Below are 6559 nucleotides of genomic sequence, written 5' to 3' on the forward strand. Positions count from 1 at the left end.
ACGTTCGTAAATTTTTTCATTGTTGATGCTGTGGTGTTTTTTATTCACCATTCACTTCAGGCAAGCACCACTTCATACAGCATCCATCAAATCAGCGCACAAAAATCCACTTTAGTTTCATTTTTATTGACAAATTGCGGTGATTTTTGCGTTCCAACTCATAGCCGAGCACATAATGGGGTACCAGGGCATTCAGGCACTCAGGCACTCAGGCATTAGGGTAGCAACATACATATATGATAAGTAGAAAATTATGTTGTTGCTAATGTTGTTGTTGCTGTTGATCAGTAGTAGCAGTAGCAGCAGCAACAGAGGTACTATATGAATGACCATACACATATGATTTTATTTATGGAAGGCATTGTATGTGCGCGCTCCGTACCGGATCTATCAATTGTTTCAACATAAAAGCAAATCTTTTGGACTCCGATTTACGTATTCGACGTAATCGTGTAGTGCGTATTTTAATAAACTGAATTCAATTATGTAAATTTAACTGCAACAACAACAACAACAACAACAACAACAACAACAACAACAACAACAAGAACAACTTCAATAACACATTTAGCATTCGGACGTGTGAGACTATTTCTTCTGTAGTCGCGTATTTAGTACGACTAACCGGCGATGTCTAATGAAACTGTTATTGGGAATTGTCTGACGTATTGACAACCCTTCTACGTTTCGACTTGAGCATGACAATTTTAAATGAAATTTAATTTGATTAAAATTTTAAATGGTTTACGTTTAGAAATTAGAGTTGAAGATGCATACGTCCACTGCGAAAATATTGACATTAGAATTGATTTTACTTGGATATGCTGGAAATGTGAGTTCTCTTGATAGACAGCCGGCATAAATGGGTCGAAATTGCAGGCTCATTTCTCTTTACTGTTGTCGATATTAGACATAAATTCAATTAACTTTATTAAATGTTAAATTTTTTAATTGACAACATTCAAGACGAAATTTATTTCCATAACGTATACTGTAATAGGCAAAGTGACTTGTCTGTATTATGTACTTATATAGTAAATGTTGTGAATAAAATAAAATAATTTGTATTCATTCTTAATTATACTATAATGAAATCACAGTAAATACTCTAAATAACTCCATTTAGTATATTGAAGTCCTGAAAAGAGTGTATTGAAAGACTATATTGAAGATTGAAGAACTAAAATTTTTTATTTAAACTTTTTAAACGGATAAAGAATTTAAATGCAAACAACATATAAAAAGAAGAGTAGAGTAGAGTAGAATTATAAAGTATTGACATTCAAGTCTACTATTATATAAAGTAATGGGTTCAACTTCTAAGAAAAACAGGTAAACGAGTACAATGACAGCAGTGATCAATTTCGCAACTAACGCCACTAATTCTTCGATTCTCTTGTAAGTTCTCTCTCTACATCTAATGAATCTAACCAGCTTGTTGCATTAAATACTAGTAATTTTGTTATTAATTCGTAGTAAATATTAACTAACTAATAACGAGTATGTGTTATACCTAGATGCTAGTACAAAGTAAGTATGCTCTTAATAACACTCAATTATAACAAACTTATAGTTATTACTAAATCGCAGTTACTATGTATGTGCTAACTACATAACTGATAGTTTTTGTAAATACACTACTAACTAATAGTTAATACATATTTCCTTATTAACTAATAGTTGGTGTGTATGTACTTACTGACTAGTAGTTAATTTGTATATAATTAGTAACAGTAAAAATTAATCAACTAAAAATAGGTATGCAGAATATGCAGTTAGTTAGTATGCGAGTGCACACGTTCTTATTAGCCGTAAATAAGCATGCACTAACTAGTTCTAGTCAGTTCTCACACATGTAATTGTCACTAACTAGTAACATTGCAATTAACTGGTCGTATTAACAATTATTGCTCTCCAAACATTAGTATGTATATACTTACTAACTAGTAGTAAGTGTGAAAGTATTTACTAACTAGTACTTACTGTGAAAGAATTTAATAATTTTTATAACTTGCTGCTAATAAGGTGGCGAGAATGAATTCAACTAGGTTAGTTAGACTAGTTAATTGTATATTAACTAATTAGTTAATGTACGTAGTTATGCATATGTGTACTTACTAACTTGTTAGTGCGTATCTACTTACTTACTTAATAACTAATTAGTGCATATGTACTTACCAACTAGTTAGAGTGTATGCATTTGCTAACTAGTTAGTGCGTATGCTTTTATTAACTAGTTAGTGTGTATGTAATTAGTTAATTAGTTAGTGCTGACTGCTTTGTAAGGGGTCATTATTGTCATTTAAATAAGCAATTCAAGTTTTCCGTCGCACGATCTCCACATGAGGTTTGATACAATACCCAATCTACTCAGGTTTTTGTTGAGCATACTTTGGTCGGTCAATAGCCCAATTTACTATGGATAAAGACAATAAATTTATTACGCTGCACTAAAATATAATATAATTTGAATATAAATATAATATAATAGGTTTAAAATAAGTTTTATCGTCCAAATGCAAAAACACCTCAAAAGATAATCCCAACTAACTTTTATAGTGCTTTGGAAAGTTGATAGCAACACTGGCACTAAAAAGTACACCTAATAAAATAATAACCCAAGTATCAATTATTAAGAATGTTGTGATCTTTCTTTGGCTTAAAAGTTTCGGCCACAAATGAATGAAAGAGTTAAGCGTTTATATTCCATTGTTTCTCATATATTAATTTAAAAAAGTAATTCTACCAATTCATGTTGTATTATAAAGCAATTTTTAATAATATATATCTGTGGCATGTTTGTCATATATCAGTTGTATATGACATTATGCCAGCAAAACAACAAATTTCTATGCAAATTTGAGTAATTTACAACATTTCATTAAATTTTCATTGATTTAATTGCCAACAGCCTCAAATTCGCACTCCATTGTATCGGACGGAGTCAGTCGTATCGCTGACATTCTGACACACTGTGTCGTATTGTTGTCTACATATGCCTGCATTTGAAATCTGTCCGCCTTTTACTCCTCCGCAGCCATCAGCGAGCAGTCAAAATGCCGAGGAATTGTATTAATAGAATGGAAACGCGTAGCTCAATTATTTGCCTCCGCATAAAATTGCCAGACGCTGCTCCATACGGTCCCGTTGTGGAGTGGTGTTGTGGTGCGATATATAGTATGCGATGGTGTGCTACGTCACACCATCTCACTGTCTGCCTGCCTGCCTGCCTGCCTTCATGCCTTCATGCAGATCTGTTTTGTCATTTAAAAGTTTGTCGCGCAACGTGTTTGCAACAATGACTAGTGTCGCTTTCAATTGAACTTAATTAAATTTGTAAGTGAATCTTGTGCTGGTATGATGCAGCACATCTTTGGAAAATCAACTGCGATGGCATAGAAAATAAGGCAATGACTATAATAATGTGGCAACGGCAGCTGAGACCATTCATTCAAGCCTGCATACAATTTTGCTTCCGATTCATTGTGAATTGATTTCGTTGTAGATTTTTTCTTCTAAAAATTTTATTTTATTTTTGTCTATTTCTATTTTCATTTTATTTTTATTTTATTTTGTTTTTTTTTTTTAGTTGTTGACTGCAATGGCAATTAGCATGATTTGCCATAGACGGGGACTTTGGTTCCATTGTGAAGTACTATTTGTGCTTTCATTGATTCGAATTTGGCGCTAAAAGTGCTGCTGCGCTGCACGTTAGTGCTTCACTTACACCCGCACAATATTTGTTTTTATTCTACATTGTCTGTTGTCACAATTTACATAATTTAAGATACTTTTTATTTTATTTTTTTTTTTGTCTTTTTAAGTACATTTTAATTCAACTGCACTTGCCTGACGGTCTCGCATTCACGCTTTCAGCGCTTCTTTGTTCTTCATCTGCAATGTCTTCTTCTTCACCCAGCTTTTTCGGTTAACTCACAATAAAGTAATTTTCGGTGTTGTAATTGTTGTTGTTATTATTATTGTTGTTATTGTTGTCCTTAAAAGTTTAATGCTGTTATTAAAATTATGCAAATGCATTGTGAGTGTCGGGCATGTGCCCAATTTAATGTCATTTTATTAATTTTATTCACTTTTAATGGATATCATATTTCAGGTCTATCTTGTCCGCTGCCTTTAGAATAGACGAGAACAAAAGCCAATGCTGAAGTGAGGAATGAAGTTCTTTAAGGTGAGCATTGTAGTGCTAATTAACTTAAAAATTAAGTAAAAATTGTTTTAACTGTAAACTTGCACTTTACAGTTTGTTATCTCCAATAATTGAATTTTAATCAAAAATTCACATAATGAATGTCTTTATCTCACATGTGGATGGATACTAAAAGGTTTGTTAAAGATAATACCTAATTGAATTTTTTTTATTGTGTGAACCTCCTTTGCTTGTCATTTAGAAATGAAAGGTTCACTTAAGATAACAGTTTATTAAAGTTCTTTAATCGATTTTACAATAATTTTAATGTATAAGGATTCTGAGACACATTCCCCTAACACGTTGGTCGTTCGCGTTGCAATTTTTCGCAGCTGTTAATTTGGTTATGTGACTGATACTTAATTCACCATTGCTTGATAAACGAAATGAAAGTTTATTCCTTATGTCCTTGCATAAGGAAGTGAACAATATATTTAATTTATACTAACTAAGATAGTATCAATTTACATTAATTAAGTACCGATTAAATTGCGTAACAATAGTGACACTAACCATCGCAATGATCAACATTTTTCGAAATAAGGATAATTTAAAAATATTTTCAAAAAATTTAGATAACCACTAACCAACTATAATAAATAAATAAAAAAAGGATGATATATATTATACATAAAATTTATATATAATTCAAAGTCACTGATGTACAACAGGCTAGAACTTATCTATCTTGCTTGCACTATTATCTTAAGTTCATGTAGAATTCTTAATAATCTTTAAGCTAGCAGAAAGAAAGGTTAAGCTATAAATACAAATACAAATACAGAAAAAAAGATTCCAAGATTAAACTCATCCAAGGCATTCTTAATTAAATTACTCGTACTAAACAAAAAGAATATCTAAAGTCTCATTAGCTTTCTGAGAAAGTATAGTAGGCAAAAGTAGTTTATGTAGGTTAAATAGAGCACCAGACAACCACCCCAACAGATGTAGGCCACCCGATTTCACTGAAAGACTCTCTCAACATTCTCCGCAAAACCATCTACACATTCACGTATGCATAAAATTGAAAATAAGTTTATTTTTATCCCACATTATCCAGAAACATTTTCTTTGGTGTACTAATAAGACGTCTGCGTAAAGCTGGATAGTTTCAAAAGGCCTACACATACACTTCTTGTCACGTTATTCCGTATAAAGTTAACTTTCATTAACTCTTCATCTTATAGATTAAGTAGATCCCATAAGCTTATTTTCGTAAGCTTTGTTAAAGATAGTGAAGAACAGATCGATGCATCTGTAGCCCCAGACAGAGACATAACAAGTGAATGACCATTGGTTTCCATAATCATTGGACATGTAACGATCTGTATAAAGACCAACAACTATATTGATGAGGAGCATATACTACAGTTCAACAGAACAAAAAATCGCTGATGCTTGTATACGGAGTTATGTGAATTCTGACTATATAGATGTGGAGCATGTACTACAGTTCAACAGAACATAAAATCGCTTATACTTATATCTGTGAATTATGTGAATTCCGACCTTAACATCTGTTGCGATATACATTATAATAATAATAATCATAATTAAAAAGATCAGTTTATATAAATTCATGAAATAATACAAAAAAAACTATCAGTGGACATGTTTTAAACTTAGTACAATATAAAGAAAAATTATGTTATGTAAAATATGTGCAAAATCACCCTGTATTCTTTTCTTGCGAAACTAATATTCTGTACATATGAAAATGCTAAGTAAATTAACAACAACACAATAATGTCAAAATTCCAACAAGAAAAGCTACATTACACAGCTTATAGTAGATAAAAGAAAAATGTGTGTAAGCGAGAAGGAAATATTTTAAATAGACAACAACACAATAACGTCTTTATACAATTTGAAGCGTACAAGCGCCGCCGTACCCACTAAGCATTTCATAACACAAACAACACGAAAAAAAAAATACAAGAGTTAACACTATTACAGAGAGGCCACCAATAATGCCACCAACATCAACATTAACACTGTCACCACCACCGCCGCCAGCAGCGTCTCACCTCCTCTACTGCGATCTGCTAACTTAAATGCAAGTAAATCCGCACGTTGCACTCTGCACGTCGTCGTTTTGCCATTACTGGTGCCAATGCCAATGGAAAATTGCTGTTGACATGATTTTGCACTTTTGCATCGACTGCATTCTGCAATTAGAATGTCATATAAAATAGCAATGCAGCCACCTTCGCCTTCGCTCTTGCCGTTGCCGTCGCCTTCACACTTTTCCCATTGCCTTCCACTTCGACATCCACACTCGCTTTATCTGCTCAAATTTTTATCCTTTCGCATTGTGTTTGAATTTATTTTCCTATTTAATTCGTTGTTGTT

General features: G+C 32.4%; 1 long non-coding RNA gene across 1 annotated transcript; it reads left to right on the forward strand.

The window, feature by feature from the left end:
- Positions 1 to 1318: 1318 nt before the first annotated feature.
- LOC119677770 lies at positions 1319 to 4343 on the forward strand. The gene is made up of 3 exons (XR_005252293.1): positions 1319 to 1398; positions 4115 to 4189; positions 4262 to 4343. It is a non-coding gene; the product is annotated as an uncharacterized LOC119677770 (long non-coding RNA).
- Positions 4344 to 6559: the final 2216 nt, after the last annotated feature.

Source organism: Teleopsis dalmanni, chromosome 2, assembly GCF_002237135.1.
Source record: "Teleopsis dalmanni isolate 2A chromosome 2, ASM223713v2, whole genome shotgun sequence".
Lineage (NCBI taxonomy): Eukaryota > Metazoa > Arthropoda > Insecta > Diptera > Diopsidae > Teleopsis > Teleopsis dalmanni.